A 24,424-nucleotide genomic window follows, 5' to 3' on the forward strand; every position below is an offset into this window, starting at 1 on the left:
GATTGGTGGGTCAAATGCTATTTCTGGTTCTAGTTCCTTGAGGAATTGCCGCACTGTCTTCCATAATGGTTGAACTAATTTACACTCCCACCAACAGTGTGAAGGTGTCTGTTTCTCCACATCCTCTCCAGCATCTGTTGTTTCCTGACTCTTTAATGATCGTCATTCTAACTGGAGTGAGATGGTATCTCATTGTTGTTTTGATTTGCATTTCTCTAATGAGCAGTGATGATGAGCTTTTTTTCATTTGTTTGTTGGCCGCATAAATGTCTTCTTTTGAGAAGTGTCTGTTAATATCCTTTGCCCACTTTCTGATGGGGTCGTTTGTTTTTTCTTGTAAATTTATTTAAGTTCCTTGTAGATTCTGGATATTAACCCTTTATCAGATGGATAGATTGCAAAATTTTCTCCCATTCTGTAGGTTGCCTGTTCACTCTGATGATAGTTTCTTTTGCTGTGCAGAAGGTCTTTAGTTTAATTAGATCCCATTTGTCAGTTTTGGCTGTTGTTGCCGTTGCTTTTGGTGTTTTAATCATGAAGTCTTTGCCCATGCCTACGTCCTGAATGGTATTGCCTAGGTTTTCTTCTGTGGTTTTTATGGTTTTAGGTCTTACATTTAAGTCTTCCATCTTGAGTTAATTTTTGTATTAGGTATAAGGAAGGGATCCAGTTTGAGTTTTCTGCATATGGCTAGCCAGTTTTCCCAACACCATTTATTAAATAGGGAATCCTTTCCCCACTGCTTGTTTTTGTCAGGTTTGTCAAAGAGCAGATGGTTGTAGATGTGTGGTGTTATTTCTGAGGCCTCTGTTCTGTTCCATTGGTTTATGTATCTGTTCTGGTACCAGTACCCTGCTGTTTTGGGTTGCTGTAGCCTTGTAGTAGAGTTTGAAGTCAGGTAGCATGATGCCTCCAGCTTTGTTCTTTTTGCTTAGGATTGTCTTGGCTATACGGGTCTTCTTTGGTTCCATATGAAATTTAAAGTAGTTTTTTTCTAATTCTGTGAAGAAAGTCAATGGTAGCTTGATGGGGGTAGCATTGAATCTATAAATTACTTTGGGCAGTATGGTCATTTTCATGATATTGATTCTTCCTATCCATGAGCATGGAATGTTTTTCCATTTGTTTGGGTCGTCTCTTATTTTCTTGAGCAGTAATTTGTAGTTCTCCTTTAAGAGGTCCTTCACATCTCTTGTAAGTTGTATTCCTAGGTATTTTATTCTCTTTGTAGCAGTTGTGAATGGGCGTTCACTCATGATTTGGCTCTCTGATTGTCTGTTAATGGTATGTAGGAATGCTTGTGATTTTTGCACATTGATTTTGTATCCTGAGACTTTGCTGAAGTTGCTTATCGGCTTAAGGAGATTTGGGGCTGCGATGATGGAGTTTTCAAAATATACAATCATGTCAACTGCAAACAGAGAGAATTTGACTTCCTCTCTTCCTATTTGAATACGCTTTATTTCTTTCTCTTGCCTGATTGCCCTGGCCATAACTTCCAGTACTATGTTGAATAGGAGTGGTGAGAGAGGGCAGCCTTCTGTTGTGCCGGTTTTCAAAGTTAATGCTTCTAGCTTTTCCCCATTGAGTATGACACTGGCTATGAGTTTGTCATAACTATTCCATAACTATTCATAACTATTCCATAACTATTCCATATATTCCATAACTGTTCCTGGTTTATTGGGTGTTTTTAGCATGAAGGGGTGGTTAGCATGAAGGTGAATTTTATTGAAAGCCTTTTCTGCATCTGTTGAGATAATCATGTGATTTTTGTCGTTGGTTCTGTTTATGTGATGGATTATGTTTATTGATTTGTATATGTTGAACCAACCTTGCATCCCAGGGATGAAGCCTGCTTGATCATGGTGGATAAGCTTTTTGATGTGCTGCTGGATTCGGTTTGCCAGAATTTTATTGAGGATTTTCGCGTCCATGTTCATCAGGGATCTTGGCCTGAAATTTTCTTTTTTTGTTGTGTCTCTGTCAGGTTTTGGTTTCAGGAAGAAGCTGGCCTCATAAAGTGAGTTAGGGAGGAGTCCTTCTTTTTCTGTTGTTTGGAATAGTTTCAGAAGGAATGGTACCTCTGGTAGAATTCGGCTGTGAGCCATCTGGGCTCTTTTTGGTTGGTAGGCTATTAATTACTGCCTCAATTTCAGAACTTGTTATTGGTCTATTCAGGGATTCGACTTCTTCCTGGTTTAGTCTTGGGAGGGTGTATGTGTCCAGGAATTTATCCATTCCTTCTAGATTTTCTAGTTTATTTGCATAGAGGTGTTTATAGTATTCTCTGATGGTAGTTTGTATTTTTATGGGATTAGTGGTGATATCCCCTTTATCATTTTTTATTGTGTTTATTTGATTCTTCTCTCTTCATTAGTCTGGCTAGTGGTCTATTTTGTTAATCTTTTCAAAAAACCAGCTCCTGGATTTATTGATTTTTTTAAAAGTGTTTTTCATGTCTCTATATCCTTCAATTCTGCTCTGATCTTAATTATTTCTTGTCTTCTGCTAGCTTTCGAATTTTTTTGCTCTTACTTCTCTAGTTCTTTTAATTGTGGTGTTAGGGTGTCGATTTTAGATCTTTCCCACTTTCTCCTGTGTGCATTTAGTGCTGTAAATTTGCCTCTAAACACTGCTTTAAATGTGTCCCAGAGATTCTGGTATGTTGTGTCTTTGTTCTCATTGGTTTCCAAGAGCTTATTTGTTTCTGCCTTAATTTCGTTATTTATCTAATAGTCATTCAGGAGCAGGTTGTTTCCGTGTAGTTGCGCGGTTTTGAGTGAATTTCTTAATCCTGAGTTCTAATTTGATTGCACTGTGGTCTGAGAGACTGTTATGATTTCCATTCTTTTGCATTTGCTGAGGAATGTTTTACTTCCATTTATGTGGTTGATTTTAGAATCAGTGCTGTGTGGTGCTGAGAAGAATGTATATTCTGTTGATTTGGGGTGGAGAGTTCTGTAGATGTCAATCAGGTCCCCTCGGTCCGGAGCTGAGTCCAAGTCCTGAATATCCTTGTTAATTTTCTGTCTCACTGATCTAGCTAATATTGACAGTGAGGTGTTAAAGTCTCCCATTATTATTGTGTGGAAGTCTAAGTTTCTTTGTAGGTCTCTAAGAACTTGCTTTATGAATCTGGGTGCTCCTGTATTGGGTGCATATGTATTTAGGATAGTTAGCTCTTCTTGTTGAATTGACCCCTTTGCCGTTATGTAATGCCTTTCTTTGTCTTTTTTGATGTTTGTTGGTTTAAAGTCTGTTTTGTCAGAGACAAGGATTGCAACCCCTGCTTTTTTTTGCTTTGCATTTGCTTGGTAAATATTCCTCCATCCCTTTATTTTGAGCCTATTTGTGTCTTTGCATGTGATACGGGTCTCCTGAATACAGCACGCCAGTGGGTCTTAACTCTATCCAATTTGCCAGTCTGTGTCTTTTAACTGGGGCATCTAGCCCATTTACATTTAAGGTTAATATTGTTATGTGTGAATTCGATCTGTCATGATGCTAGCTGTTTATTTTGCACATTAGTTGATGCAGTTTCTTTATGGTGTCAATGGTCTTTACAATTTGTTGTTTTTGCAGTAGCTGGTATGGGATTTTCCTTTCCATATTTAGCACTTCCTTCAGGAGCTCTTGTAAGGCAGGCCTGGTGGTGACAAAATCTCTTAGCATTTGCTTGTCTGTAAAGGATTTTATTTCTTCTTTGCTTATGAAGCTTAGTTTGGCTGGATATGAAATTCTGGGTTGAAAGTTCTTTTCTTTAAGAATGTTGAATATTGGCCTTTACTCTCTTTTGGCTTGTAGCGTTTCTACAGAGAGATCTGCTGTTAGTCTGATGGGCTTCACCTTGTAGGTAGCCTGACCTTTCTCTCTGGCTGCCCTTAACATTTTTTCCTTCCTTTCAACCTTGGTGAATCTGATGATTATGTGTCTTGGATTGATCTTCTCGAGGAGTATCTTAGTGGTGTTCTCTGTATTTCCTGAATTTGAATGTTGGCCTTTCTTGCTAGGTTGGAGAAGTTCTCCTGGATAATAGCCTCAAGTGTGTTTTCCAACTTGGTTCCATTCTCCCTGTCACTTTCAGGTACACCAATCAATCGTAGGTTTGGTCTTTTCACATAGTCTGATATTTCTTGGAGGCTTTGTTCATTCCTTTTCATTATTTTTTCTCATCTTGTCGTCACACTTTATTTCATTAAGTTGATCTTCAGTCTCTGATATCCTTTCTTCTGCTTGATCGATTCGGCTATTGATACTTGTGTGTGCTTCACGAAATTCTCGTGCTGTGTTTTCCAGCTCCATCAGGTCATTTATGTTCATGTCTAAACTAGTTATTCTAGTTAGCCGTTCCTGTAACCTTTTATCAAGGTTCTTAGCTTGCTTTCATTGGGTTAGAACATGCTCCTTTAGCTCCGAGGAGTTTGTTATTACCCACCTTCTGAAGTGTACTTCTGTCAGTTTTTCATACTCATTTTCTGCCCAGTTTTGTTCCCTTGCTGGTGAGGAGTTGTGATCGTTTGGAGAAGAGGTATTCTGGTTTTTGGAGTTTTCAGCCTTTTTTTTGGTGGTTTTTCCTCATCTTCATGGATTTGTCTGCCTTTGATCTTTGACGTGGATGACTTTTGGATAGGGTTTTTGCGTGGGTGTCCTTTTTGTTTTTGTTGATGTTATTGCTTTATGTTTGCTAGTTTTCCTTCTAACAGGCCCCTCTGCTGCAGGTCTGCTGGCGTTTGCTGGACGTCTATTTCAGACCCTGTGTGCCTGGGTATCACCACCAGAGGCTGCAGAACAGCAAAGCTTGCTGCCTGCTCCTTCCTCTGAAAGCTTCATCCCAGAGGGGCACATACCAGATGCCAGCTGGAGCTCTTTTTTATGAGGTGTCTGTTGAACCCTCCTGGGAGGTGTCTCCCCATCAGGAAGCATGGGGGTCAGGGACCCACTTGAGGAGGCAGTGTGTCCCTTAGCAGAGCTCAAGTGCTGTGCTGCGAGATCCGCTCCTCTCTTCAGAGCTGGCAGACAGGAACAGTTAAGTCTGCTGAAGCCGTGCCCACAGCTGCCTGTTCCCCCAGGTGCCCTGTCTTATGGAGATGGGAGTTTTATCTATAAGCACCGGACTGGGGCTGCTGCCTTTCTGTCAGAGATGCCCTGCCCAGTGAGGCAGTCTAGAGAGGCAGTCTGGCTCTGGTGGCTTTGCAGTGGGTTCTGCCCAGCCCGAACTTCGCCGCAGCTTTGTTTACACTGTGAGGGGAAAACCACCTACTCAAGCTTCAGTAATGGTGGATGCCCTTCCCCTAACCAAACTCAATCACCCCAGGTCGACTTCAGAATGCTTTGCTGGCAGCAAGAATTTCAAGCCAGTGGATCTTAGCTTGCTGGGCTCTGTGGGGTGGGACCTACTGGGCAAGATCACTTGGCTTCCTGGCTTCAGCCCCCTTTCCATGGGAGTAAACAGTTCTGTCTCACTGGGGTTCCAGGTGTCACTGGGGTACGAAGAAAAAAACAAAAAAAAAACAACAAAAAAAAAACTCCTGCACCTAGCTCTGCCCAAACAGCCGCCCAGTTTTGTGCTTGAAACCCAAGACCCTGGTGGCATAGGCACTAGAGGGAATCTCCTCATCTGTGGGTTGCGAAGACTGTGGGAAAAGCATAGTATTTGGGCTGGAATGCACCATTCCTCATGACACAGTCCCTCAAGGTTTCCCTTGTTTAGGGGAGGTAGTTCCCTGGCCCCTAGTGCTTCTCGGGTGAGGCAGCACCCCACCCTGCATCTGCTTGCCCACTGTGGGCTGCACCCACTGTCTAACCAGTCCCATTGAGATGAACTGGGTACCTCAGTTGGAAATGCAGAAATCACCTGCCTTCTGTTTTGGCCTTGCTGGGAGCTACATACCGGAGCTGTCCCTATTCAGCCATCTTGCCAGATCCCCCTGTTTGTTTGTTTGTTTGTTTGTTTGTTTTTCATGTAAATATAAGGTCCTTGTAGACTCTGGATACTAGACCTTTGTCAGATGGATAGATTGCAAAAATTTTCTTCCACTCTGTAGGTTGCTTGTTTGCTCTGATGATAGTTTCTTTTGCTGTGCAGAAGCTCTTTAGTTTAATTAGATCCCATTTATCAATTTTTGCTTTTGTTACTATTGCTTTTGGTGATTTTGTGATGAAACTTTTGCCTGTGCCTGTGTCCTCAATGGTATTGCCTAGATTTTCTTCTAGAGTTTTTATGGTTCTGGGTTTTATAGTTAAGTCTTTGATCCATCTTGAGTTAATTTTTATATAAGGAAGGGGTCTAGTTTCAGTTTTCTGCATATGGCTTGCCAGTTCTCCCAGCACCATTTATTAAATAGGGAATCCTTTCCCCATTGCTTGTTTTTGTCAGGTTTCTCAAAGATCAGATGGTTGTAGATGTGCCATCTTATTTCTGAGTTCTTTATTCTATTCCATTGGTCTATGTGTCTGTTTTTGTAGCAGTACCATGCTGTTTGGGTTATTGTAGCCTTGCGGTATATTTTGAAGTCCAGTAGCATGTTGCCTCCAGCTTTGTTCTTTTTGCTTAGGATTGTCTTGGCTGTATGAGCTCTTTTTTCATTCCATATGAATTTTAAAATAGTTTCTTCTGATTCTGTGAAGAATGTTAATGGTAGTTTAATGGAAATAGCATTGAATCTATAAATTACTTAGGGTGGTATGGCCATTTTTGTGTTACTGATTCTTCCTATCCATGAGCATGGAATGTTTATCCATTTGTTTGTGTCCTCTCTGATTTCCTTGTGCAGTGGTTTGTAGTTCTTCTTGAAGAGATCCTTCACGTCCCTTGCTAGCTGTATTCTTAGTTATTTTTTTCTCTTTGTAGCAATTGTGAATGGGAGTTCATTCATGATTTGGCTCTCTGCTTGCCTGTAGTTCGTGTATAGGAATGCTTGTGACTTTTGCATGTTGATTTTGTATCCTGAGACGTTGCTGAAATTGCTTAAAAGCTTAAGAAGCTTGTGGGCTGAGACAATGGGGTTTTCTAGAAAGAGTATCATGTCATCTGCAAACAGAGACCATTTGACTTCCTCTCTTCCTGTTTGAATCCTTTATTTCTTTCTCTTGCCTGATTGTCCTGGCCAGAACTTCCAATACTATGTTGAATAGGAGTGGTGAGCGAGGGCATCCTTCTCTTGTGCTGGTTTTCAAAGGGAATGCTTCCACCTTTTGCCCATTCAGTATGATATGGGCTGTGGGTTTGTCCTGTATAGCTCTTATTATTTTGAGGTATGATCCATCAATACCTAGTTTATTGAGACATAACATGAAAGGATGTTGAGTTTTACTGAAGGCCTTTTCTGTGTCTATTGAGATAATCATGTGGTTTTTGTTTTTGGATCTGTTTATGTGATGAATTATGTTTATTGATTTGTGTATGTTGAACCAGCCGTGCATCCTGGGGATGAAGCCGACTTGATCGCGGTGGATAAGCTTTTTGATGTGCTGCTGTATTCGGTGTGCCTGTATTTTATTGAGAATTTTTACATTGATGTTCATCAGGGATATTGGACTGAAGTTTTGTTTTTTGTTGTTGTATCTCTGCCAGGTTTTGGTATCAGGATGATGCTGGCGTCATAGAATGAATTAGGGAGGATCACTTCCTTTTCAGTTGTTTGGAATACTTTTAGAAGAAAGAGTATCAGCTCCTGTTTATATTTCTGGTAGAATTCAGCTGTAAAACCATCTGGTTCTGGGCTTTTTGTTTGTTTGTTTGTTTTAGTTATTTATTACTGCCTCAATTTCAGAACAGGTTATTGGTCTAGTCAGGGATTCCAATTCCTTTTGGTTCATTCTTGGGAGGGTTTATGTGTCCAGGAATATATCCATTTCTTACAGATTTTCGAGTTTGTTTGCATTGAGGTGTTTATAGTATTCTCCGATCATTGTTTGTATTTCTGTGGGGTCACCGGTGATATTCCCTTTATCACTTTTTATTCTGTCTATTTGATTCTTTTCTTCTTTATTAGTCTAGTTAGTAGTCTATTTTTATTAATATTTTTTAAAAACTAGCTCCTGGATTCTTTGATTTTTTTTTTTGAAGGGTTTTTCATGTTTATCTCCTTCAGTTCTGCTCTGATCTTGGTTATTTCTTGTCTTCTGCTAGCTTTGGGGTTTGTTTACTCTCGGTTCTCTAGTTCTTTTAGTTGTGATGTTAGGCTGTCAGTTTGAGATCTTTCTAACTTTTTGATGTAGGCATTTATTGCTATAAATTTCCCTCATAAGGCTGCAAATCTGTATCCCAGAGATTCTGGTACGTTGTTTCTTTGTTCTTACTGATTTCAAATAACTTCTTGATTTCTGCCTTAATTTCATCATTTAGCCAGTAGTCTCAGAAGCAGGTTGTTCAATTTCCATATACCTTTGTGGTGTTGAGTGGGTTTCTTCATCTTAAGTTCTGATTTGATTGCATTGTGGTCTAAGAGAGTGTTTGTTATGATTTCAGTTATTTTGCATTTGCTGACAAGTGATTGTCTTCTAATTGTGCGATCAGTTTTAGAGTGCCATGTGGCACCGAGAAGAATGCATATTCTGTTGTTTTTGGGGAGAGAGTTCTGTAGGTATCTGTCAGGTCCACTTGATCCAGAGCTGAGTTCAGGTCCTGAATATCTTTGTTAATTTTCTGTCTCAATGGTCTATCCTTGATAGTAGGGTATTAAAGTCTCCCACTATAATTGTGTGGGAGTCTAAATCTCTTTGTAGGTATCTAAGAACTTGTTTTATGAATCTAGGTGCTCCTGTATTGGATCCATATATATTTAGGATAGTTAGCTCTTCTTCTTGATTTGAGCCCTTTACCATCATGTAATGCCGTTCTTTGTCTTTTTTAATGTTTGTTGGTTTAAAGTCTGTTTTGTCAGAGACTAGGATTGTAACGCCTGCTTTTTTCTGTTTTCCATTTGCTTGGTAAATTTTCCTCCATCTTTTTCTTTTGAGCCTATGTGTGTCTTTGCATGTGAGATGGGTCTCTTGAATACAGCACAGCAATGGATCTTGACTCTTTATCCAGTTTGCCATTCTGTGCGTTTTAATTGGGGGCATTTGCCCATTTACATTTAAGGTTACTATTGTTATGTGTGAATTTGATTGTTTCATCATGATGCTGGCTGATTATTTTGCAGACTTGTTTATGTAGTTGCTTCATCATGTCACTGGCCTGTGTACTTCCGTGTGGTTTCCTAGTGGTTGGCAGTGGTTTTTCCTTTCCATATTTAGTGCTTCCTTTAGGAACTCTTGCAAGGCAGGCTTGGTGCTGATGAATTCCCTCAGCATTTGCTTGTCTGAAAAAGATTTTATTTCTCCTTTGCTTATGAGGCTTACTTTGGCCAGATACGAAATTCTAGGTTGGAAATTCTTTTGTTTAAGCATATTGAATATCAGCCCCTAATGTCTTCTGGCTTGTAGGGTTTCTGCTGAGAGGTCTGCTCTTAGTCTGATGGGCCTCCCTGTAGAGATGAGTGGCCTTTCTCTCTGGCTGCCCTTAACATTTTTTTTTTCTTCATTTCAACCTTGGAGGATCTGATGATTATGTGTCTTGGGGTTGATATTCTCATGGAGTATCTTCCTGGGGTTCTCTGGATTTCCTGAATTTGAATGTTGGCTTGTCTTGCTAGGTTGGGGAAGTTCTCCTGGATGATACCCTAAAGTGTGTTTTCCAACTTGGTTCCATTCTCCTTGTCTCTTTCAGGTACCCCATCAGCTGTAGGTTTGGTTTTTTAACATAATCCCATAGTTCTTGGAGGTTTTGTTCATTCCTTTTTTTCTAATCTTGTCTGCCTATTTCAGCAAGATGGTATTCAAGTTCTGATATCTTCTCTTCCACTTGGTCTATTCAGCTATTGATACTTGTGTTTGCATTGTGAAGGTCTCATGTTGTGTTTTTCAACTCCATCAGGTCATTTATGTTCATCTCTAAACTGGTTATTTTGGTTAACAGCTCCTGTAATGTTTTATCATGGTTCTTCACTTCTTTGCAGTGAGTTAGAACACACTCCTTTATCTCAGCAAAGTTCATTACTACCCATCTTCTGAAGCCTTCTTCTGTCAATTCACCCATCTCAAGCCTCGGCCCAGTTCTGTGCCCTTGCTGGAGACATGCTGCGATTATTTGGAGGAGAAGAGGCCCTCTGACTTTTTGAGTTTTCAGCATTTTTGCATTGATTCTTTATCATCTTCATGGGTTTATCTACCTTTGATTTTGAGGCTGCTGACCTTTGGATAGGGTTTGTGTGGGGTCTTTTTTGTTGGTGATGTTGTTGTTGTTGCTTTCGGTTTGTTTTTCTTTTAGCAGTCAGGCCCCTCTTCTGTAGGACTACTGCAGTGTGCTGGGGGTCCATTCTAGACCCTGTTCTCCGGGGCCCCTCCCGTCCCTGGAGGTATCACCAGGGGAGGCTGCAGACCAGCAAAGATGGCAGCCTGCTCCTTTCTCTGGGAGCTCTGTCCCAGAGAGGCACTGACCTGATGCTGGATAGAATGCCCTTGTATGAGGTGTCTGCAGGCTTTTGTCAGGAGGTCTCACCCAGTCAGGAGGAGCAGGATCAGGGACCCACTTAAATAAGCAGTCTGGCTGCCCGTTGGCAGAGTGGGTGTGCTGTGCTGTGGGGAATCCCCCTCATCCAGGCTGCCCTGACTCTCCAGAGCCAGCAGGCATAAAAGACTAAGATTGCTTATCCATGATACCACAGCCGCCCCTCCTCCTGGGGGCTTCTGTCAGGGATATCAGAGTTCTGTCCATAAACCCCTGGCTGGGGATGCTGAAATTCCCACAGGGAGGCACTACCCAGCGAGGAGGAGTGGATTGGGGTCCTGCTTAAAGAATCAGTCTGGCCAAGAACTGACCCAGCCGCTGTACTGTGATGTGGGGAGTTGCTCCTGGTCCAAACCACCCAGTCTTGCTGGCACTGGAGGCAGGGGAAAACAGCCAACTGGAGCTGCAGTGATGGTGGCTGCCCCTTTTCCTCAGGAACTCAGTTGTCTTAGGCAGTCTCAAGCCTGGTGTGCTGGCTGGTGGGGATTCCAAGCCAGTGGATTTTAGCTCTTGGGGTTCTGTGGGAGTGAGGTCACTTGGCTCCCTGGCTTCAGCCCCCTTCCCATGGGAGTGGACAGATGTCCTGCCTCACTGGGGTTCCCAGAGCTGGAGTATGCAAATACTCCTGTGTCTCATTGTCTGCTCCAGACACCACCCTCCTGAGCAGCTGCCATGATTCTGCACAGTTCTGTGCCTAGGACCCAAGGCCCTGGATGCATGGGCTCATGAGGGGGACCTGCTGATCTGTGGATTGCAAGAAGCTGTGGGAAAAGCATGGCTTTCAGGGAAGGGTAGCACAATCCCTCACTGCCTGCCTTGACCAGAGGAGGGAGCCCCCTTTCCCCCTGCCGCCTTGTGAAGCTTCCGGGTGGGCCCTTGCTCCAGCCTGCCTTTCCTTGCTCTCCATGGGTCATGCCAACTGCCTTGTCAGTCCCAATGAGAGAACCTTGGTACCTCAGTTGAAGATGTAGAATTCACTCACCATTTTTGTCCTTCTCGGTGGAAGCCACAGAGCGGAGCTGTTTCTGTTCAGCCATCTTGGCTGCACCTGACTTTTATTTATTAAAAAAAAAAATTTTTTTTTTTTTTGAGACAGGCTGGGAGACTCTGTCACCCAAGCTGGAGTGCACTGTCTCATCATAGCTCACTACAGCCTCGAAATCCTGGGCTCAAGTTACTCATGCTTCATATAGCTGGGACCATAGATATGCACCACCACATACAGCTATTTAAGTTTTTTTATAGAGATGGGATCTCTCTTTGTTGCCCAGGCTGGTGTCTAATTCCTGGACTCAAGCGATCCTCCAACCTTGGCCTCCCAAAGTGCTGGGATTACAGACACGAACCACCACACCCAGCCTCAAAGGAGTTTTAGATTGACAAATTTGAGTTACATTGCCCGTATTGTAACTTACGCTATACTTACCAACTTTCACTTGACACTGATATTTTCTAAATGCTTAAGGCTATAGAACAAACAGTAAAGGCAAAGTCACAGCCATCCTTGAGAAACTTAGTTTTGACGTGAGAAATCAGGAGTTAGCATCACTTAAATCAGGTTAGAGTTTGTAGAACCAAAGTTACTGAAGTAGAGAAGTGTATATGATGGCATAGCTCATTACACATTTCCTGTATATTAGGAGCCTCATTATATAATTGTTTTTTTTTTCTGTCTTTTTAACGTACCCAAAGTATTGAAAGTCGAGGGAGTGCCAGAGACAAGTAAGATTATGTTTGTTGGGAAATTTATATTATGGCTACGAAAATAACTATAGGCAAAGATACCATACCAGTATATAATGCATCCTGCTGGTCTGTTTTATCCCATTAAAAAACTTTGTGCACTTTTATTAGGAGGTTTATTTTTCTTATGACTGGGGGAAACAAAATTAGATAATTTACCTTTGAAACAGAGTTACTTATCTAGCATTCTTATACCTTCTTTATCTATTATTAGTGAGCTTGTTTACTGTGACTATTTCTGCCTTTCAAAGTTGATCTGATTAAATTTGGTAAAAATTATTGTCTAATCTTCCATTAGCTGTTTTTCTTTGTGAGCATGTAAATACTGTAGACAAAACAAAAAAATATGATACATCTTCATAACTTAAGGGGTCAGCTAAACTGAAATCAAAGTACTGTGACAGCAATTAAATCTTCTTTTTTTTTTTTTTTTTTTTTGAGATGAAGTTTCACTCTTGTTGCCCAGGCTGGAGTGCAATGGTGTGATCTCGGCTCACGGCAACCTCTACTTCCCAGGTTCAAACGATTCTCCTGCCTCAGCCTCCCGAGTAGCTGGGATTACAGGCACACACCACCACGCCTGGCTAATTTTTTAGTAGAGACGGAGTTTCTCCATGTTGGTCAGGCTGGTCTCAAACTCCCAACCTCAGGTGATCCGCTGCCTCAGCCTCCCAAAGTGCTGGAAAGCAATTTAATCTTTAGTGGGCTTTTAGACAAATAATTGAGACTAAACTTTGAATTAATTAAACTTGAGCTTTTTATGGTGGTATTTAATAAAAAATATATAAACTAAAATTTGCCGTTTTTTAACAATTTTAAGTGCCTAATAGCATTAATTACATTCAGTGTTGTGCAACCATGATCACTATTTCTAAAATGTTTTCATCACTCCAGATACAAACTCTGTAACCATTAAGCAATAACTCCCCACTCTCCCCTCACCCCAGCCCCTAGTAACTTCTAATCCACTTTATGTCTCTGTGATTTTGCCTGTTCTAGTTATTTCATATCAGTGGACCATGTGATATTTGTCCTTTGTGTTTGGCTTATTTCACTTAGCTCAGTGTTTTTAATGTTTATCCATGTTGTAGTTTGTGTCAGAACCCCATTCCCTCTTTGAATAATATTACATGGCATGGATATACTTCCTCTGTTGATGGTCACCTGGGTTGTTTCCATCTTTTGGCTATTGTGAATAAGGCTGCTGTGAACAATGGTATGCAAGGTTCTGTCTGAGTTCCTGCTTTTAATTCTTTTGGGTGTATACCTATAAGTGGAGTTGCTCAGTCATAAAGGAATTCTATTTTTAGCTGTTTGAGGAAGCCTCAAACTGTTTTCCACAGTGGCTGCACCATTTACACTCCCACCAGCAATGTATTAGGGTTCCAGTGTCTTGTCACCACTTGTTATTTTGTTTTTTCTTTTTAAATTATAGTCATACTAATAGGTGTGAAATGGTGTGAACCAGTTCCATTTTTAAAAGTACGTTTAAGATAATTTGTTTATGAAATATTTAAACTTTGGTTAAAAGTGCCCTGAGTTCAGCAGTTTTAAAAAATTGTCATATTTTAAAACATTTATATAATTGCTATGGTCTGAATATTTGTGTTCCCCCAAAATTCTTACGTTGAAGTTCCAACTTTCAAGATGATGGTATTAGGAGGTGTATGGCCTTTGGAAGGTGAATTAGGTCATGGGGGTGGAGGCCCCATGATGGGATTAGCATCTTTATAAAAAACACCTGAGAGAGAAAGAGAGCACATGCCAGAGACCCCCACCTCTTTCATCACATAGTGTTACAGTGAAAAGACCAAGAGCATTATTAGCATAACCTGGGAACTTGATATTAATGCAAATTCTCAGGCCCTACCTAAATCGGAAGTCTGGTGCTAGGGCTTAGAATCTGTGTTTTAACAAGTGCTTCAAATGATTATGATGCATGCTAACGTTTAAACCGTTCTCTGTATTTAGAGTTCTTTTCTTGTCTTTTATAGCATGATGAGAATCTATGCATCTTGGCTCAGTTGCAGTGTTGTCCCTTCTGGAAAGGCTCCCCCTCCCCCAGTCACCTCCTGCACTGGGCTCTCAGAGTGCGCTAGTATGGAGTGCTGATAGTTGGTTTGATGTTCCTTCCAGTTTGAGAAACCCTTCCGTGTAGGGATTTGTATCTCTTTTACTTCTTTATAAACCATCATGCTTAGCAAACTGTAGAGGTCTTTTAAAAGTTCGTTCAGTTGAATTGTGTGTCCAGTGGGTGGGGGACAGGGTACATAAAGTAATTATAGGGAAGTAGAGATGAAGCAGGTTGATAACTTGATTCATGGGGTTGTGAAAACCATGGCAAAAGTTGAGTTTACATTTTTCAAAAGTTTTCTTTGGGGGTTGTATTATGCTTTCTTGTTATATAACTTTCTGCCTTTTTTTTTTTTTCTTATTTTGAGAGTGGTGTATGCTAGTTAGAATTCAGAATTATCAGGAGGAACTTTATCTTAGTCTGTTTTGTACTGCTATGACAGAATACCACAGACTGGGTAATTTATAATGAACAGAAATTACCTGTTCATTATCCTGGAGGCTAGGAAGTCCAAGATTGAGGGACTAAACTCACCCTTTTATATGGAACTCTCTCCTCGGATAACAGCATTAAGCCATTCATGAGGGTGGTGCCCCCATGACCCAAGTACCTCCCATTCCACCCTGCCTCTCAACACTGCCACATTGGGGATCAAATTTCCAGCACATGAACTTTGGGGGACACATTCAAATCATAGCAAATTTGCTTTAAAATGCTTATAAGGTATGAAATGAACTTTGAAGATGAGTGTGGGGAGATTCTGAGATGTTTCTGTTTTCACATTTAGGATACAGCAAAGTGTCTTTTAAGGAAGGAATCCTTTGTTATTAATTCACTAGTTTGATGCATGCTTTAGATTTTTAAAATATAGGACACTTTTACCCTGTGAAGTTTAAATATGTGACTAGTTAAAGATATTAAAGTTTTGGCACACATTTTCTCATTAAGCAATGAGATTCATATTTTCTAGTTTATGGGATAAAAATAAAAATTCGATCAGTGGTTGCTACAGTTTCAATCTCATTACAGCTGCAGTGGAGTTTTCTTATTAAGACAAACCTCTTTTCAACCACAGATACACTTTTTAGCTTAGGCTTCACAAAGCCTCATAACTGAGGTTGCATTGGCATTGAGTATCTTGCCTTTAACAGACTTTTAGGACTTTATTTGTTTCCCACAATTTTCTGCATGTTTGTCTCAAATGAACTGTAAAATGATTCAGTGACAACATGTGGTTTTAATAACAAACAAGCATGGGCAAATGAATGTAGACTTAGAATTTGAAGTTTTATACATATGCCATGGCTTCAACTTCTAACTAAATTTATAGCTCAGCACTCAGTCAGTGGTAAATTATCAGTTGCTAGATGGACTTTTTCATTCTAGACTTCAATTATTTTGAGTGCCTGATATTGAAGACTACAGATCATTGATATAAAGAATTTTCTGCAAGTTTTTAATAGTATATTTATAGTTAGGTTTTGTGATCAAGTGGGAGCAAATTTCTCCCAATCTCTTTTTTACCTTCTTGGTTTTTAATTATTACAGTTTATATTGCATCAAAATGAAAATTTCAAGATAATCAAGTAAGGTATTATAAAACTCATTTCTTTACAAAGGTTTCTATTGAAAATGAGTCTTTTTGAAGTAGGAATGTACTATAGTAGCTGCTCTGAGCATTAGAAATAGGCATAGTGGAGATGCCTGTTTCCTCTCTGAGGTGGAACAGCATAAGGCTACTAATGTGTGTAAATGCGGTCATTCCCTCAGATTGGGTGGGGCAATGGAAGGAGTGATGGAAGAGAGAGGGTTAGTAGATGCCACATTGGTATTGAGTGTCTTGCCTTTAACAGGCTTTGACTGAACTAAAACCACATTTTCCAGTCAACCTTATAGTGATAAAAATAATACTCTGGTCTTAATTAATGTACTATGTCTAAAATAATGTATTATATCAGTTATTGTAACCACCCAACAAGTTCTTGCCTGCTGCCCAGACAGAGCCAATTTATCAAGACAAGGGAATTGCGATAGAGAAAGAGTTTAATACACGTAGAGCTGGGTAAATGGGAGACCGGAGTTTTATATTACTCAGCCTTAGTGAAAATTCAGAGGCTGGGATTTTTTAAAGATAGTTTGGCCTGTAATCCCAGCACTTTGAGAGGCTGAGGCAGGCGGATTGGTTGAGCCTTAGGAGTTTGAGACCAGCTTGGGCAATGTGGTGAGATGCTGTCTCTACAAAAAGAAAAAAAATACAAAAATTAGCTGGGCCTAGTGGTGCGTGCCTGTAATCCCAGCCATTTGGGGGGTTCTGGTGAGGGATGGCTTGAGCCTGGGAGGTCAAGGCTGCAGTGAACCTTGTTTGTGCCACTGCTCTGCAGCCTGAGTGACAAACTGAGGCCCTGTCTCAAAAAATAAATAAATCAATTAAAATAAAGACAGTTTTGACATACTGGGTGTGGTGGTGTGCACCTGTTGTCCCAGCTACTTGGGAGGCTGAGACAGGAGGATCTGTTGAGTCCAGGAGGTCTGGGCTGTAGAGCAGTATACCAATTGGGTGTCCACACTAAGTTCAGTATCAATGTGATGACCTCCTGGAAGCAAGGACTACTATGTTGCCTAAGGAGGGGTGAACTGGCCCAGGTTGGAAACAGAGTAGGTCAAAACTCCCATGCTGATCAGTAGTGGGATAGTGCCTGTGAATAGCCGTTACACTCCAGCCTGGGCAATGAAAAAAAATGTGTGTTTTTAAGAAGACTCCCTGTTTGTTAAAAAATGTGTGTGTGTGTGTGTGTGTGTGTGTGTGTGTGTGTGTGTGTAGTTTGACAGCAGGGGGCTAGGGAATGGGGAATGCTGTTTGGTTGAGTGAGGGATGTAATCCTAGTGGATTGAATGAAGCCGGTTTTCTTGCTGTCTTCTGTTCCTGAGTGGGATTGCAAAACTAGTTGAGCCAGATTTTATTGGTCTGAGTGATGCCAGCTGGTCTGTCAGAATGCAGAGTCTGAAAAATACCTTGAACACCAGTCTTAGGTCTTACAATAGTAATGTTATCCATGGGAGCAATTGGGGAGGTTAGGAATCTTGTGGCCTCTGGCTGCATGATTCCTGAGCCATAATTTCTAATCATGTGGCTAATTTGTTAGTTTTACAAAGGGGATCTGGTCCCTAAGCAAGGAGGGAGTTTGTTTCAGGGAGGGGCTGTTACCATCTTTATTTCAAAGTTAAACTCTGAACTAAATTCCTCCCAAAGTTAGTTTGGCCTGCACCCAGGAATGAACAAGAGCAGCTTGGGAGGCTAGAAGCAAGATGGAGTTGGTTAGGTCAGATTTTTCTCACTCTCGTGATTTTTGCAAAGATGGTTTCATTATTAAAGTTCTTTTGTAAGCACAGTTTTTTTTTTTTTTTTTTTTTTTGCCTTATATTCTCTGTCTTTTGCGAGAAGGAAAAAATCTTTTTTCTTTACTCTCTTACATTTGGTAGTTGGGGGCCTACAAATTATAGTGACAAAAGACAGAGTAGCAAGAGAAAAAATAGATTTGATGGTGTATATATGTACCCAGGAATTCACAAATAAATGTGACTCAAATAGACAGTTCGAATTTTGGGCTTATATACTATCTTATTAGGGGGTGGAGAGGGTCCTTCTGAGAGAAATTCAGATTGGATTTTTCTTTATGTTGGAGGATTGACAACCCTTGCCTTATCTTGGTCTCCTTCAGTGTTTCCACAATTCTAGTACAAGCATTTCCCTCAGAAGCATTCATGCAGCTTCAGTTTATGGGAGACGTAAGGCATATATTCAGTGAAAAATAAAAGATAGCCAGAATAAAAATCAAATACAAATTAAAGAAAGGTGAGGTGATGCACACCTATCTTGTTTATATAGTAGCTTAATGAGGTTTTGTAGATTGATTGATGGATGGATAGGTGGTCAGCTCATGGATTCATTTACAAAGGCATATTCAGTCTTTCATATGTACCAGGTACTATGCATAGGGGAAACATCTGTTAAGAAGATCAGTGTGGGCCTTGCTTTTGCCTCTTGCCTAGTTCACAGTCTGGTAAGTGAAACCAACATTGTTTAATTAGAATGTAACGAGTGCTTTATAGGCGCTATGAGAATGTCTAAGTAGGACACCTGATCTAGTCTGGACGAGTTAATGGCATTTTCCTGAGGGTATGCTGTTGGGTCTGAGTTCTGATTTACGAATAGTAACTAACTAGGTGATAAGGGGGTGCAGGGAAGGCCAGCAGCCCAGGCAGAGGAATCATATGTAAGAAGGCCCCGGAGATAAGGCCAGTGTAGCGTAAAGCACCAAGGAGGGTCCAGTAGCTGGAAATGAGCCAGCGCATGCAGGGCCTCCAGGACCATGGAAGGACATTTTCCTTCATCCTAAATGCAACAAAAAATCACTGAAGGTTTTATAAACAGAAGGTGATCAGTTTGGTCTGTTTTCTTAATGTTGCCTCTGGCTCCTCTGGAGAATGGATCGTGGTAGGGGAATAAAAAGAGGTTGAACAGAGATGAGTCGGGGTGTTGCAGTTGTCCAGGTGAAAAGTAATAGTAGCTTGGACTAGGAGTACATTAGGGAGAAATAGATTGAAGAAATATTTAGGAGAGCAAATTCACAAGATAGGATTGGCTGCTAGCTTCTGAAGAGAAATGAGGTGCCAAGAAGCATCCACAGGTTTCTGACACAACCACCTGGATGCATAGTGACCATATTGGCTGAGCTCAGGAACCCAGGAGAAGGATAGGCTTTGGGTGTTGGGGCTTCAGCCTATGGGCTAGATTGCAGGACATACAGAGTGCCTGTGAAATAGCTAAGTGGAGATACTGAGTATCTACCCAAATCGAAAGGATAGTCCTAGCACAGGAAAAAGAGGCCAGAATCTGGAAGACGTTATGAAAAAAATGAAAGGTGGAAAAGGGGGAAATGTCCCTGCAAAGTTCTGAGGAGATGCATCCTCCCAAAGTGGCTCTCTTCCTGAGGAGGGGTTGCCTGCCCTGGTAGAGTCCGCTGCTCTCCTTGAAGGAGTTAATACAGTTGTGGTGACAGCTTCTGCCCCAGAGGCTTTGCTGGCCTCCTGGGCCAGAATTGCAGCCAGGGCAGGGATGCCAGAGGCAGTGAATGGATCCACAAGAGTGGTGTCAAGTGGCGTGTGCTCCACAGGAGAAGTCTCCCTGCAGACACAGATGGTTGGGTTCACCTCCAGTTTCATGCTGGACAAGCCTGGGTTCCCGAGAAGCAGGAAGGGAGAGTGAGTGCACGCACGCCTCTTGCTTCCTGCCTCCAATTTTCCACCCCCACACCCTGCAGACAGTATGTTGAGCCCCAAATGTGTTCATAGGAACAAGATCTTCGAAGCCTCCAGCGGAAAAAGAATACCAAGAAAAAGGGCACATCTCTGGTAATTAATGGCAGAAAGCCCGGACAGTCGAGTCTGTGGTGCTGCTGACAGGTGAACTCTGGTCCTCTCCACACCTACTTATAGGCCATGCAGACTGGTGGGTTGCAGATGTTAGCCTAAGACCCTGGCAGTACCTGCTGCTTTGTGGTTTCAGGTAGAGACTCTCATGTTTAAAAATGGAAAAGCATTTTACAAATTACTATTTAATTCTAGTTAATACATAGAAAAAATCATTCACACTACCCCTCTAAAATAGAATGACTTCTGCTCTTTTAGGTGGGAACTTCTTCAGCTGAGCATTGGGAACAGGTTGAGTGAAGAAACAGTAGTTTGTGTCTGTGCTCAATTTCCCTCCTCACAGTACTGGTTATTTTAGGAGTTGCTCCATTCCAACTTGTATATTTCATAAATTGTAAAGTATTTTAAGTCAAAGAAAGGCCGTTAATATTCTCCCTCCCCAAAATGCATGATTTTTAATATTCAAAATAATGTTTTTCAAAGTTTTCTTAGTAACCTAAGATTTCTGTGGTTTGACTCCGGGATAAAAACACAAGGCACTTTGTCTGTATTATTTCCACTTATAATTGTTTTATATATTTCTGCTGTTAAAAATGTTTAAGATTGCTTCCCACTCATAAATATATAATACATTGAACTTAAAATATATTTATTAACCAGTTCTCCAAAAATAAAAATGAAACGTGTATATAAAATAATTCATTTGTTATATTTAGGGAACTGTATTCATTGCAATGTAAATAATTGTTAGTGTTCTTCACTGAAAGGATTAATCCAAAAAGGATGATTTTTTTTTCATGATTCATTTGCTTATTTTTTTGTTTATTAGTTGGTAGTATGGGTTGGATCATTTGTTTTAAAACCACTTGTTGTATGATTGACATACAAAAAGCTACATGTATTTAATGTATCAAATTGAGTTTAATTTGTAATTTTTTGTGTACTTCCTAAATTTATAGTCCTGTGAGTCTTAGGACAGATCTGTTTTTCACTTGTCCTGTGTTTTAATGTCTGTTTCCAACATTGCTTTATTATTACAAGTAGGGGATTTTTTTTTTTGCCACTTTAATGAAGATACAAAAAATAATGCGCTGAAAGGAGTGGCGGAATTGGAAAATTTGTAACCATCATGATATGGAATTAATAGGTTTGGGAAAGAATCCTCAAAAATGTTAAAGTGAAGGAGGAAAGTTTGTTAAGAAGCAAGATGGTTTTATGGTCTCAGTGTTATTCCCTCCCGCCTGCCATTGGTTGTTGGTGGTCAGAATTGTTCAGTGTAATAAACAATACACACATTTTTCCCTTAAAAAAGTTGTGCAGATTATTTTGTGTTTTGTTTAGTATTGTGATGATGATGCATTCTTTTGTAATGATATGAAAAGAGAGTAAAAGTCCTATCAAGATGCAAATTCAAAGAACAGGTTATTTCATACAGAAGGTGTTTCTTTATAGTTAGACTTCAACTACTTTCCCCATATAACTTGATTTAGTATGAAAGCTGGTTCTGTGAGGCACTGCTCACGTGAATCAGTGTTAGACCTTCATAGTCATAAACTCAGAGCATGTGGTCCTAACACATTACCTACTAATAAATAGGAGATCAGCTGTGGACTCTAGATTTCCTCATCAGCTCACATGTTTTTAAATGGTTTATTTTCATCCTCTTTCCTTTGAAGATAGGACTCTAAAAGGTCTGTCAGCTGATCCACTTCTGTTTCCTATTTAACAGTACCTCCATTCATCGACAGCTGCTAAAGTCATCTATATTAAAAGATCTTTAAAGTCTCTCAGCATTCAAGAAATAACTTAGGCATCTTTTTAGAAGTATTATACATTCTTAATCAATAAAGCCTGTGTGTCTTGAACATTTCCTAGTTAGCAGTAAAACACTTAGTTTCTCTTTATAAGATTTTCTTTTAATAAAATTACTTGCATTTCGACTTATGCCCTTAAGTTTCTATTTGTTGTCTAAATGGCACCATTTAAAGTGTTTTAAGAAATTTAATATTTCCTTACTGGATTAGGAGAACATATCTTTAAGGAAAAATTACCCTCTGAGCAGGTGATTTACAGTATTATTTTCTCCTGGCCAACCTTTTTAAAAATCCAACATATGTGCCACCTAGCTTTTTAAAAGTTTCATTAGAATTAGTTATGTATTATGACGTATTTGTAAAGTATGTAAAGTACTTCAGACAGCACCTGGCACATTGTGATCACTAAGGGTTTGCCATTATTATTCTTACCTTGATTTTAAAGACGTGAAATATGGATATGTGACTTTTTTGATTTTTACATTGGAATTTCATATTAAGTCGGTGGCCCTTTCAGTAAAATAAGAGCTTACTGTAAAGTTCTCTGCAAAAGATTTTCCATTTTCATATTTAATTTGCATGCATACCATAATTTTTATTTCTCTCCTCTTGGAGTCTCTCTGTAAATTTCTTTTTAATGTGTCATACTTAAGGACCTCCTCATTTTCTTAAAATTCTGCATCCTTCTGTTAACCAAACACATTTAGAAAGTCATTCGAATTTTATGCGTGTAAGTGGTACTGAATTGGAAAACCAAAGGATTGTTTACCCCAGGAGCAAGTTGGAGTGTGTGCCTGCTTAATAATGAAAAACATTGTGATCAGTTTGCTTTTAACTAGTTCTCCCTTTTTTTTCCCTATTTCCTTACCCCTAAGAATGAATATAAGTGTTAGACAATGTTGAGATCAGTTTCCATTAGAGTTTTAAAAGAAATTTTTCTATTATAAAGGAATTGGATATTTATTACACTTTTAAATGTAAGAAAATTGAAAGAAGAAAGGCACTAACAGACGCGAAAAGACCATTAGTATTTTGTGACAGATTGTTCCAATTTTTTTCCTCCTACTTTATTCAGTTTTACTTATTTGTTTATTTATGAGCTACAGCCTTGCTCCATCACTGTTACCTCGAACTCCTGGCCTCAATCCGTCCTCCTGCCTCAGACTCCCAATGTGCTGGGATTATAGGCATCAGTTTCTCCAATGCATTTTAATACTGATGTAGGTAGAGATTATAAATTAACTTCTAGATTTAAAAGCTATGGTATTGATCTTTATAACTGCTTTAGCATGTTTTTTGTAGGGATCTAATCCGTCAGTAAATAATTACAGAGAACCTCCTATGTGCCAGATGCTGTTCTAGGGGCTTTGATTCATTAGGACACCCTACTGTCACCCCATCCTTACCTTTATGCTTTCTGCTCATTTTTCAGTACACTCTTGACATCAGGAGCTTCCAGTAAGTTAGCCTGGCAGATAGGATGCAGTTTGTGTGAGAGAGCAAGCTGTCAAAAGTGACTCCAGGGTCTGGTTTGGCCTATACAACTGGGCCTATATAGTCATCTTTAAGATGGAGAAACTGTAGGTAGAGCAGGTTTGGGAGGAAGATTAGAAGTTGAGTTTGGACATGTTTAGTTTAAGATAACTATTAGACAACCTAATGGAAACGCTGAGTAGACAGGGAAAAACACTGATGTTCCAATCAGATGTGACAACAGGTCAGCCAGAATTTTGCACAATTATCAGGATTATTTAAATGTTGTATATGTTATATATATGTGTGTGCATGTTAAATGTTAGTGTACAACAGGAGTAGGATATATATAAAATATATTTCATGTGTGTCTGTTCATATCTGCATCTATATATTTCTGTGTATTCTACCTCTGTTGTAGGCAGTGTGCTTTATCCTAACTTGTGCCTTGAGATGTTAGCTAACAATGATAATATCTATATAAGTGATCCTTAAGTTAATAGACAAATGGTGGGGTGGGGGGAGTGGGTAGGCATTTTTTTTTTGTCAGAATACACGAAGTTTGTAAACTGCTGAAACATCCACACAAACTTTTGCCCATTCAAAAAGTTAAACGAATGTCATGAATGATTCTGTCTATAAATTTTTTAAGTAACACTTCCTCAAATATGAAACTTTTCTTATAAGAAAATTCTTTTGATACTGGAAGAACCACACTCATTTGCAAGGAATCAGATCCAAGATAAACTACCAGCCTATAGCTGTTTGTCCTTCAAGAACAGAATCCATGGGAAAATCTTGGTTACTCCTTTTCTTGGGTAGTGATTTGTGAGAGTTTGTATATCTCAGTCATTTTTTAAAACCTTAGATTTATTATTAATATAATTTAGATATTATTTACATATATGGAAACAATATCTCTTCTTTTAAGAGAGCCTTATTTAAAGTGCTTATTAATTATTGTTTAGTTTATATATCTATATATAACTCTGGTACTATGCTATATCTAAACTTCTGGGTTTTCTAGGGCAAAAGTAATTGTATGAGAGTAAGAAAAGTTTTTTCTTTCTCCCTTCCTCCCTTCCTTTTCCCGTGTTTCCACCAAGTTATTTTTTCTTTTACTGTATTCACCAGTACTCTTAAGGAATGTTGATTGATACTGCAAACAGTAGGCATCCCTATGTAGTTTGAATTTGTATTTCATTTAACTGCTGTATTTTAGTTTGAGTATTGGTTTGTGATATACTATTTTCATAAAGCATGGCTTTTGTCGTTACTTAATACCCTTTAAAAAATCCCATTTAGTCATTTTAACCTTTTAAATCTCATTTCCAT

The 24,424-nt window shown here is 39.7% G+C and overlaps 1 protein-coding gene and 1 pseudogene across 9 annotated transcripts in view; both read left to right on the forward strand.

The window, feature by feature from the left end:
* Nucleotides 1-19,879, forward strand: part of LOC104005613 (developmental pluripotency-associated protein 4-like) — a 32,243-nt pseudogene extending 12,364 nt beyond the window's left edge.
* SLC25A26 (solute carrier family 25 member 26) overlaps nucleotides 1-24,424 on the forward strand; it is a 189,934-nt gene that overhangs the window by 118,056 nt on the left and 47,454 nt on the right. The window lies entirely within an intron of this gene.

The sequence above is a fragment of the Pan troglodytes genome, chromosome 2, assembly GCF_028858775.2.
Source record: "Pan troglodytes isolate AG18354 chromosome 2, NHGRI_mPanTro3-v2.0_pri, whole genome shotgun sequence".
In the NCBI taxonomy this organism is placed as follows: Eukaryota; Metazoa; Chordata; class Mammalia; order Primates; family Hominidae; genus Pan; species Pan troglodytes.